This window comes from Silene latifolia, unplaced genomic scaffold (genome assembly GCF_048544455.1).
Source record: "Silene latifolia isolate original U9 population unplaced genomic scaffold, ASM4854445v1 scaffold_57, whole genome shotgun sequence".
NCBI classification, from domain to species: domain Eukaryota; kingdom Viridiplantae; phylum Streptophyta; class Magnoliopsida; order Caryophyllales; family Caryophyllaceae; genus Silene; species Silene latifolia.
The window spans coordinates 1,061,041-1,071,442 of NW_027413480.1; the positions used below are offsets into that span (position 1 = coordinate 1,061,041).

Consider the following 10,402-nt stretch of genomic DNA (forward strand, 5'->3'; position numbering starts at 1 on the left):
TAGGCACTAAAAAGCATGGAAACAATGGTAATTCGGGGGCTAAATATGCGCTAATTATGGTCACATCAAATATCCCCAAACCGAACCTTTGCTCGTCCCGAGTAAAGAGGTGACAAAGACTTGGACCAAAACTAACCTATCCTAATAATAATAGCCGATATGAGACAATTAGCGGGTCTCACTCCGCCCCTTCAACTCACAACAAGACAACCATGAGGTAGGATGCCTTCTTGCAAGGCAAGGTGGGTCTTGCCAAAATGGCGACACATCCAAACATTAAAGCACATAAAATCAAGTAATGGATGCATCTACAAAAGAATAGCCACTTTCCTCATCTAAGTGGCGGAAATTATCTACAAGGGAAGCAATTCAAGGGTACACAATCCTTCATAGATGCAATTTGTTCAAACTACTAAGCCTAGAAGGATACCAATAAATCACCTCCAAGTTGTGTCAAGCTAGGGTACCTTTGTCCTCAATCGTTAAATGCTTTTGTCAAGAATAGACTCCTTATGGTGTTAGAAACACTGGAGGATCGCGGAATTCCCCCTCTTGCCTAGACAAGAAGAAGGGTCGTCCCCTCTCTACCATGCACAAAAATGGATACGATGGATGAAGGGATCAATAGATATTTGAGTTTCACTTTGGGAGTTTGCTTTTTTTTTGTTTTTCCCCCCAATTTCATGTGGCATTTGACATTTGAGAACACTTTCTTTTTGCCATTTCTTTTTGATTTTTGGCATTTCAACACTTGACAACTTTTTTGCATTTCTTTTTGAACATTTTCAAAGTCACCCCAATTAGTAACGAGGGTGCCTTGTATTTGAAGCTTAGGAGTTCTATTTTTGCTCCTCTTTTCATTTGATGCATTTTTGCAAACTTTCTTTCATTTTTCATTTCTTTGAACTCAAATTGATTTCTTTTTGTTTTGTGCCCATTCCCTTTTATTGACAAAAATATGGTAGAACATGGATGAATGATAGATGTATGCATGGTTTCAAGGGTCACCTTGGAATAAACGGTAGCCAAGGAGTTATCACACCACAAGGTACTCTTGACTAGGCCTTAATCCATGGGTCAAAGGATACTAGCATGACACATCCTAGGGTGTTTTACAAGTATTCTAACAATCAAAGTCTTAAGAACAAAAAGCATCTACTAGGGCCTATGTACACTTGTCAAGCTTCCCAAATAGACGGTTTCGCAAAATTTTTCTAACCATGTAAACTACATGCCATGATGCAACTAACATATAAACATCCTAATGCATATGATTCTACCAACTAATATGCCATATAAACTAAATGCAATCCTAAGTTCACATTGTTATACCGCATCAATCAAAATAAAGCCACATAGTCATTAACATAAAGAGGAAAAAGGAGATTGGAAAGATCATACCATGCGGTCTTCAATATCCTCATGTCTCGGATGTGGCGTAGTCAATCAAAGTGAACAAGGATAAAACAAACACAATATATACAAGACAATATATACAAGACAATAAATACAAAGGAAATGAACTTGTTTTTGGTTTTTCAATTTTCAAATATTTATGATTTTTGAAATTTTTCAATTTTTATGGGTTTTTGAATAAAAGTTAAGTGTTAGAATTCCCATCCCCACACTAATATGGGCATTGTCCTCAATGGCCAAAATGATGGAAATTATGCAAAGATGATGCATGATTTCTATACTAAATGCAATTCTACACTAAGCTATACTACATGATGCATGGTTTTTGTTATGACGGAGAGGATAATTTAGATTACCTCCCGTTGTGTATGCATTAACTTCCCCAAACCAAATAAGACACTATTGCTAATGTCAAAGCATTGGGGTAGTTCATGCACACACTATGCTATGCATGAAACTAGATTGTCATTTTGGATTTTACAAATGGGAACAATAAAGAACACCTCAATGGTACCGAGGTGTGAGTCCTTTGATGTTGCTAGGACTAAACCAACAATGATCAAAATGAAATAAAATACAAAGAGATATAGACAAACCGTGGGAGAGTAGGAATCTCCAAGGCTTGCTAGTCCTCCATCATGCTATCATCATCATCACTTCCCTCATGAGAAGTGGTCACATTGCCACTTTCCTTGGCACTTTCTTCTTCACTTTCTTCCTCATCTTGTTCATCATCATCTTCACCATCTCTTTCTCCATCTCCACTTGCTTCTTCCTCAATATTATCATCAATTTCTTCACCATTTCCAACAACCTCATTGTCTTCCACCACGTCCCTAGATGCACCCGGAAACAAGGCTTCTTTATCCGCCCAACTAGGCAAAGGACAAGATGGATCAAGGAGTCCTTGCCTAGCTAAATGTAGGAGGGGAGGATATTGAGCCAAATAAGCATTCTTCCGATCTTCATAAGCTTGCTTGTGCATTGCTTGCATAAGAAGAGTGACATAGTCTTTCCCAATTTTAACTCCTTGCGGTTTGAACTCTTCATACACAAAGGGGTAAGGCGGTATAACAATGGAGGGGTTTCATGATCACCCTTTTGTTGTTGAATGATGTACTCGGCTTCTTTGGATAGGGGAAGTAGATAGTTGGTCCGGTGGACACTTAGATGACAAATCTTCGCGGGTAAAGTGAATGATCGAGCCTCACTAGTAAGCCATCCATACTTGGTGTCAAGGGGGTTTTGAGCAACCCACTTGAACTTGTTAATCATGATAGGCATATCAATAAGATGGCCACCTTCCTTTGCCTTGTACTTGCTATCCTTATTGAAATTAGGATCAAAGTGCTTGGCTAGGACCGTGACTAGGCCGCCATTAACAATAACGGTTGTACCCTTCTTCCCACAATCAACATGGAGCCATCTATCAACCAATAGCCTCAAAGAATTGAAAGGCTTGGTATGGATTCTTCCGACATTCAAAGCCGATTCAAGGAGAATAAAATAAAGTCTTGTGAAATGATTGGTGTCATTCCTAGCAATTATGGTATTTCCCACAACTTTGTGCCATACTCTTATGCCCGGATGATGGACCAAAAGAGCACGACAAGCATGAAAATCATCAAATTTCTTCCCGGAGATTGCCTCCCAAAGAGGCTCGGGGTCATACTTTCCATAATGCTTAAGATATCTCGATTCATCGCTAAGACCCAAAATTTCATCTAATTCATTAAAGGTAATGCGTCTACTAATGTTAGCTAGACGAAACTCAAGATTTTCCCTATCCTCAACTTTGGTAACTTTTAAAGAACTTAAGAATTCCAAGACAAGGGAAGGGTATGTTGATTCCTTTGTTTCAAACAATTTCTTCAAACCCATGGCATTGAAAAAGGCTTTTGTTTGTTCAAGAACACCCAATTTCTCCAAAGCATCTTTACATATGAATTTGGTGGATTGAATTGATTTCATAGCAAACTTGGCAAATGTCTTTCTATGGGTATCGGAAATAAAAGTTACCTCCGGATAATGCAAGAGTTGATCGATTACCGGAGTAGAAGGTGATGCTCCCATAGAAGTTTGTTGTTGTTGTTGTTGTACTTCCAAGTTTGGTGTTGCTACCACCATTGCCAAAGCTTTCTTTGTTTGGAGAGCTTTTTGCCTTTGAGAGAGAGCCTTTGCCTTTGGTGCCTTTGTTGCTCCCTTTGTTGCACCCTTAGTCCGTGCCATTTGATGAACTAACCAAGAAAAGAATCAAAAATCTTAAATTTGTAGAATGCCCAAATCGATTTGAAGGTGAAAGACTTTGCCTTTATGAAATCAAAAATCGACTCAAAGGTTGAAGATTTTGTTCTTGGTTTTGATTTTTATTGAAGATGGAGTGATTGATTTGTTGTTTGAAGAATGGTTTGATTTGATTTTGGTGGATTTTGTTGAGGGTTTTTGTTTTTGTGATGGAGAGGATGAGGGTTTTGATGTTGTGGGTAGTGTTTATGAATGAATGAATGAAGGAATGAAGGTGGGAGGGTATTTAAAGAAGTCGAAATTTTCGAAAACGCAGGGGCAATCCGTGCGGATTAGGCCCAATCCGTGCGGATTCTGCAGCTTCAAAATTTTCAGAAGCTCGCCTAAAGACGGGCGGATTCTGGGGAATCCGCTCGGATTCTTCTGTGATGGGACGGGCGGATTTGCGGGACGGACGGATTTCAGTCCGAGAGAAATTTCTTTGTTTTCTTTTTGCAAAGACGGGCGTCTTCTTCACAAGACGGACGGATTCTATGAGACGGGCGTCTTTCCGGAAATCCGCTCGGATTCTTCAACAGTCAAGAAATTTTCAATTTCAGCTCAGCTCAGGACGGGCGTCTTCTCAGCAGGACGCTCGGATTCTCGTAGACGGGCGAATTCTCAGGAATCCGCTCGGATTCTTCCCTGTTGTACACGGATTCAGCCACCCGTGCACAATGCATTACCCTTTACCATTCTTCCATTCTTCTTCATTTCTTGTGTTCTTCGTTGTGGGGGCATTACTAAGGCATGGATAGCCTAGGCAATTCCCATCCCCACACTAAGGTAAAGCACTACACATCAATTGAAATCGTTAGTCCCTCCCTCACTTCTCTCTTACATGACAATTATTTTGATCAAAGTAAATAAAAATCCAAAAATGACAAAAATGCAATACAAGAATTGAAATGTAAGTTAGGGAGTTAGAAATATTTACAAGTGGTGGTTTAGGGAGGACTCCACCAAACTCTCATTCTTGATGAGATGTCAAGGGGGCATGTTCAAGGTGTTGTTGATGTTGCTCAACACCTTGAAGAAGTAATCAAAAGCTTGTTCATTATTGTGGTAGAGGTCCTCAATAGACCGTGGCTCTTGTTGTTGATCATGATCGATGGCATGCCCAATGTAGGGATTAAAAATCCCTTCAAACTCGTCGTCCCAAAGACCACAAACTTCATTGAGTTGATCATTGAAAATCTCTTGCTTAGATGGAGACAACTCTCCCAATTTCTTCTCTTGGCCAATGAGGCCATCCTCTTCTTCCTTGGTTGATTTTGATGAGCTTTGCAAGCTCTCCTTGTCACAATTCACTTGCTCTTTGAATGGAGCATCTTCAATTTTCTTCCTCCATTGGAGTTCCGATTTCTTCCTTTCATCTTTTCGGCTATAATGATCAATCATGAAACATGGCTCATGTAAACGAGGAGCTCTCATGGTTTTGTCAAGATTAAAAGTTATGCTTTCATCTCCCACTTCTAGAGTGAGCTCTCCATGTTTCACATCAATCACCGCACCCCATGTGTGTAGGAAAGGTCTTCCTAAGATGATTGGAATGTTGGAATCTTCCTCCATATCAACAATGACAAAGTCTACCGGGATGAAAAACTTCCCAATTCGCACGGGGACATCTTCCCATATCCCTAATGGTGTCTTCGTCGATCTATCGGCAATTTGGAGTGTGATATTGGTGCATTTAAGCTCTCCCATTCCCAACCTTTTACTTATCGAGTACGGCATGACACTCACACTAGCCCCTAGATCACATAAGGCTTTGTTGATCATCGTGTCGCCAATGGTACACGGTATTGAGAAGCTTCCCGGATCCTTTAACTTTGGAGGTGAACTCCCTTGAAGTATTGCACTACTCACCTTAGTGAAGGCGATAGTCTCAAGTTTCCGGATCGACTTCTTCTTTGTGAGGATATCTTTCATGTACTTTGCATAGGCCGGTACGTGATTGATTAATTCTGTGAAAGGAATTGAGACTTTTAAGTTCTTCACAATCTCCATGAACTTTCCAAGTTGATCATCAAATTTTGGCTTGGCTTGACGACTTGGAAAAGGATGTCTAATCACAATGGGCTCCTTCTCTTTGGCCTTGTCTTCATTTTTCCTTGAACTTTCTTCTTTTGATGATTCCCCTTCTTTGGGGCTTTGCACAACAACTTCATTTTCACTAGCTTCCACAACTTCATCCTCAACTTGCTTCTTCGGTGCCTCATACCTTGTACCACTTCTCAAGTGAATGGCACTAACCGTTTCATGTCTAGGGGGATTACTTTGAGGTGGTAATTGCCCCTTTTGTCTTTGTGAGCTTGAAGATGCTAGTTGAGTCAATTGTGTTTCCAACATCTTGGTGTGAGCTAGAATGTTGTTGATGGTGGTGTCTTTTGCTTGGCTATCTTTTTGCATTTGAGTGAAAAATTCTTGTTGATTCTTTTGCATTTGGAGGACCGCTTTTTGGACATCAAAACCTTGGTCATTTTGGTGATTGTATGGATTTTGATTTTGGTAACCTTGGTTTTGATTGTAAAAGGGTCTTTGATTTTGATTCCTCATGGGTGGTGGAGTGTATGTTGTTTGAGGGTTTTGAACATTTTGGCTTTTGTATGAGAGATTTGGATGGAACTTGGTGTTTTCATTGTAAAAATTTGAATAAGGGGTACCACTTTTGTAAGCTTGGAAAGCATTAACTTGTTCGGTTGTTCCCCTACACTCACTTGGGTCATGACCCAAAGTTCCACAATTCTCACATATCCCACTTGGGATTGATGAGGATGCCGTCATGGCATTGACATGATGCTTTGATGATTTCGAGTTTTCCTCAAGTCTAGCCATAGCTTGTTCAAACTTCAAGTTGATTGTGTCAATGTGAGCACTAAGTTGAGCACCCAATTGAGTAACGGAGTCCACTTCATGCTTTCCTCCTCTAGTAGCCTTGCGAGGTCTACTATATTGTGAATTATGGACCGCCATTTCCTCAATCTTGTTCCATGTTTGATTGTCATCAACTTCGGTGAACATTCCATTTGATCCCATATTGAGAATGTTCCTAGAATCTTCATATAAACCATTCCAAAATTGTTGCACTAAAAACCATTCGCTAAGTCCATGGTGAGGACATGAGCGACAAACACCTTTGAACCGCTCCCAAGCTTCATACAAAGATTCTTCATCCCTTTGCTTAAAACCCGTAATTTGAGCTCTTAGCATGTTAGTCTTTTCCGGTGGGTAGAATTTTTGTAGAAAGCTAGAGCCAACTTCTTCCAAGAATCTATTCCAAGGGTGGCCCTATCAAGGCCCTTCAACCATTGCTTTGCGGTGCCGATTAACGAAAAAGGAAATAAGACCCATCTAATTTGGTCTTGAGTCACGCCCGTTTGAGAGATAGCATCACAATAATCGCAAAAGGTTTCCATATGAGAATGAGGGTCCTCACTAGGCATTCCCCCGAATTGGCTCCTCTCAACTAGTTGGATGAAGGCGGACTTGGCAATAAAATTACCGGTGAGATGTTGCGGTGTAGGAGTACCATTTGGTAGATTCTCCTCGGTGGGTATAGAGTGTGACGAGAATTTAGGCATTGTAGGTGGATTTTGTGTGGTATTGTTTAATGGGTTCTCTTCTCCTTCTATTGCGAAAGGATTGACAAACTCACTAGTGGGTTGAACAACTTCACCAACACCTCTCAAATTCCTCCTAACAAGTCTCCTATTATTCGTCAAGGTTCTTTCGATTTCACGGTCAAAAGGTAACAAATCACTTTGTAACCTTCTAGACATGCAAAATATCAAACAACTCGAAAACAATTAGAACAAACCTTGAGGAGTTTTACTTCCCCAAGGTGAAAAAGACACAACTAATAACAATAAAAGAAATCTTAAATCAATTAAACACCGTCCCCGGCAACGGCGCCATTTTTTATCGAGGCCATTTCGTGTTCACAATTAAGTATATGTGGTCATTGGTCAATGGTCGATACAAAACACAATTTATACTTCACAAACAACTCTACAATTAGTAAAGAGGCAAGTAAAGGTCGGATCCCAAGGGACGGGTATTGAAATGAGAATTCTATTGCAACTAGTAGTGTCTAGGGGTGTCACAAATTGAGTTGGTGTAGAAGGTTACTAAACTAGAATAACAATGAAAATAAACAAGCAAGATGAATAAAAAGGGGTGTAAACAATTGATTAAAAGCACTAGGGTGTCATGGGGTCATAGGGGAATCATGGGATATGATCATACAAACATGTTCTCAAATTATAAGCAAGCAATTATTGTTGTGATGGATTGAGTTGGGTTATATCTTACAATCCTAGGAAAGTTTGGGTCCCGGAGCCGAATCGATTAGATTGTACAACACCTACAAGTCGACTTAATCTTTCCTACTCAACACATGCATGGTCTAACAAGACTCGAGTTGGGTTATGTCTTACAAGTCTCATTGAAAAGATAGAAGATGATAGTAAATGCAAGGATTCATAGGCTTAGCATTTCATCAAATATAACATGTGCATGTATTAAGATCAAAACAAGCAAGCAAATAAGATATGAAAGCATATTGATTTAAGCATGAATCATTCCCCATGTTGGTTTCCCTAATCACCCATTAAACCCTAGCTAAGAGACTACTCACTCATTATCATGTTGATCATGCTAGCAAGGTTGTCAATCATACCAACAATATGAAACATGATGAATAAATGAAAGTAATTAACAATTAATTAAAAAGGGATTAAGAGATTATACCTACTAATGATTCCAATAATAAAGCAAGAATAATAGAAGTACTTGAATCCTAGATTGAGAGGTTGTCAATCTCCCAATAATAACCCAAATAATCTTCAATTACCCAAAATAAAGGAAGAACAAGAGAGAGATTAAAGAACTAAAACTTGGATTAAAACTTGATTAATACTTGATTACAATATTGAAGAGAGATTTAATTGATATTAACTACACTAATTATTGATAAGAAGAACATGCTCCTCTAATTAGCCTAATGGGGTATTTATAGTGAAAATTAGGGAGGATGCATTAGGGTTAACTAAGGGCTAAACTAGTAATTACACTTTTTAAGTTGAGCAAGGAGGACCCGGTATTTTCTGAGAGAAGGGCTTCTCTTTTCGTAGCTTGAAGAATGAAATCCGTGCTGTGTAGGAATCCGTGCGGATTAGAGTCGGGACGGCCGGATTTGGGCGGTGCAATCCGAGCGGATTCAGGAGAGGGACGCTCGGATTGTTGAGGGGGAATCCGAGCGGATTCCAAGGAGGGACGCTCGGTTTGTTGAGGCTGGACGGACGGATTGTCTGCAATCCGTTCGGATTGTTGGTCAGCGTCAATTCTTCTTCTTTTCTTCCCTTTTCTTCATAAATTCCTTGGGGATTTCCTTGGGGACGCAAGGATCCTTTCTCAACATTGTTCTTCTACTATGATATGTACAAAGGCCTTCTAGTCTTGTCTCTTCTTGATGCTTGGTCATTGAATACAATCAATTTAGCCTCGTTTTGCCATGAAAATGCAAGATTCTTACTCCTTTCCTACCAAGGGATCAAAATCTCAAAGAATATGCAAAACAAAGAACTAAAGATAAGAAATGACCCAAATAGGCACTAAAAAGCATGGAAACAATGGTAATTCGGGGGCTAAATATGCGCTAATTATGGTCACATCAATACCCTATCATGAAGAAGAACGTCCTTCCCCTATTCCTCATGAAGACTACTTGACACCTATCATGGAGCCAATGATCGTTGAGGAGGATATGGTGGACCTTCTTCAAAAGGCCAAAGCATTGTACAAAAGCTACTTGGTGAAAAAGCTCAAAGAGAAACTTGCTCGTGAAGCTTCTTGTGGAAGTTTGGCACCCACAATGACAACTTCTAAGGAACTGGATCATCAATGCCATGAGAATTCTCCTTCTACTCTTGAAGGATTGACAAATTCAAAAGCTATCATCATTACCAAAATTGAAGAAGAAGAAGTTGGTGAGTGGAAGTCTACAAATGAAAATGAACCATACTTCATGCCTAGTGTTGACAAGAATCATGGGCTTGTTTATTTGAAGCATTGGGAAAGCTCTAGTGCCGAGGACAAAGCGAAAGAAAGAACATATGACAAGCTTCCTTGGCCAAATTCCATGTTCAAATGGAACAACCCATACTTGTGTTTATTTGGAGCTTGTTCACAAGCTTTTGATCTCCTATTAAGAGCCTTGAGCTCTATGGACAAAAATTTCTACAATTTGAACTACTTTGGTGGAGTCCTATCTCAAACCACAATTTGTAAGATATTTCTTGGATTCCTTACTTTGTATAATATTGTACATTTTTGCATTTGTATTTGATTTCTTCCATGAGAGTAGTGAGAGAGAGAGTCTTCTTACATTTTTATTGAGCAAATTTCAGAAAGAGATAAGGAGGAATAACAAATCGGTGAAAGGGTATGATTGTGCAAGGAAAAGAAAGAAAAAGAAGGAAAGCAGCCAAAGACGGTCGTCCCGAGGGCTGGACGCTCGTCCAGGGCCCTCTTCACATTACTGTTTAGCACTGTCTCAGAATCCGAGCGGATTCAGCACAAGACGCTCATCTTCTAAAAGACGCTCGTATTCTCCACGGGACGCCCGTCTTGGAAGATACCTGGGTCAATGTTTTGAAACTGCCAGGAAATCCGAGCGGATTTTTGAGAAACCGCTCGTCCC

The 10,402-nt window shown here is 39.9% G+C and overlaps 1 non-coding gene across 1 annotated transcript; it reads left to right on the forward strand.

Annotated features, from left to right (window-relative positions):
• Positions 1-6,805: 6,805 nt before the first annotated feature.
• On the forward strand, positions 6,806-6,912 carry LOC141639853 (small nucleolar RNA R71). The gene has a single exon (XR_012542715.1). It is a non-coding gene; the product is annotated as a small nucleolar RNA R71 (small nucleolar RNA).
• The last annotated feature ends 3,490 nt before the right edge of the window (positions 6,913-10,402 follow it).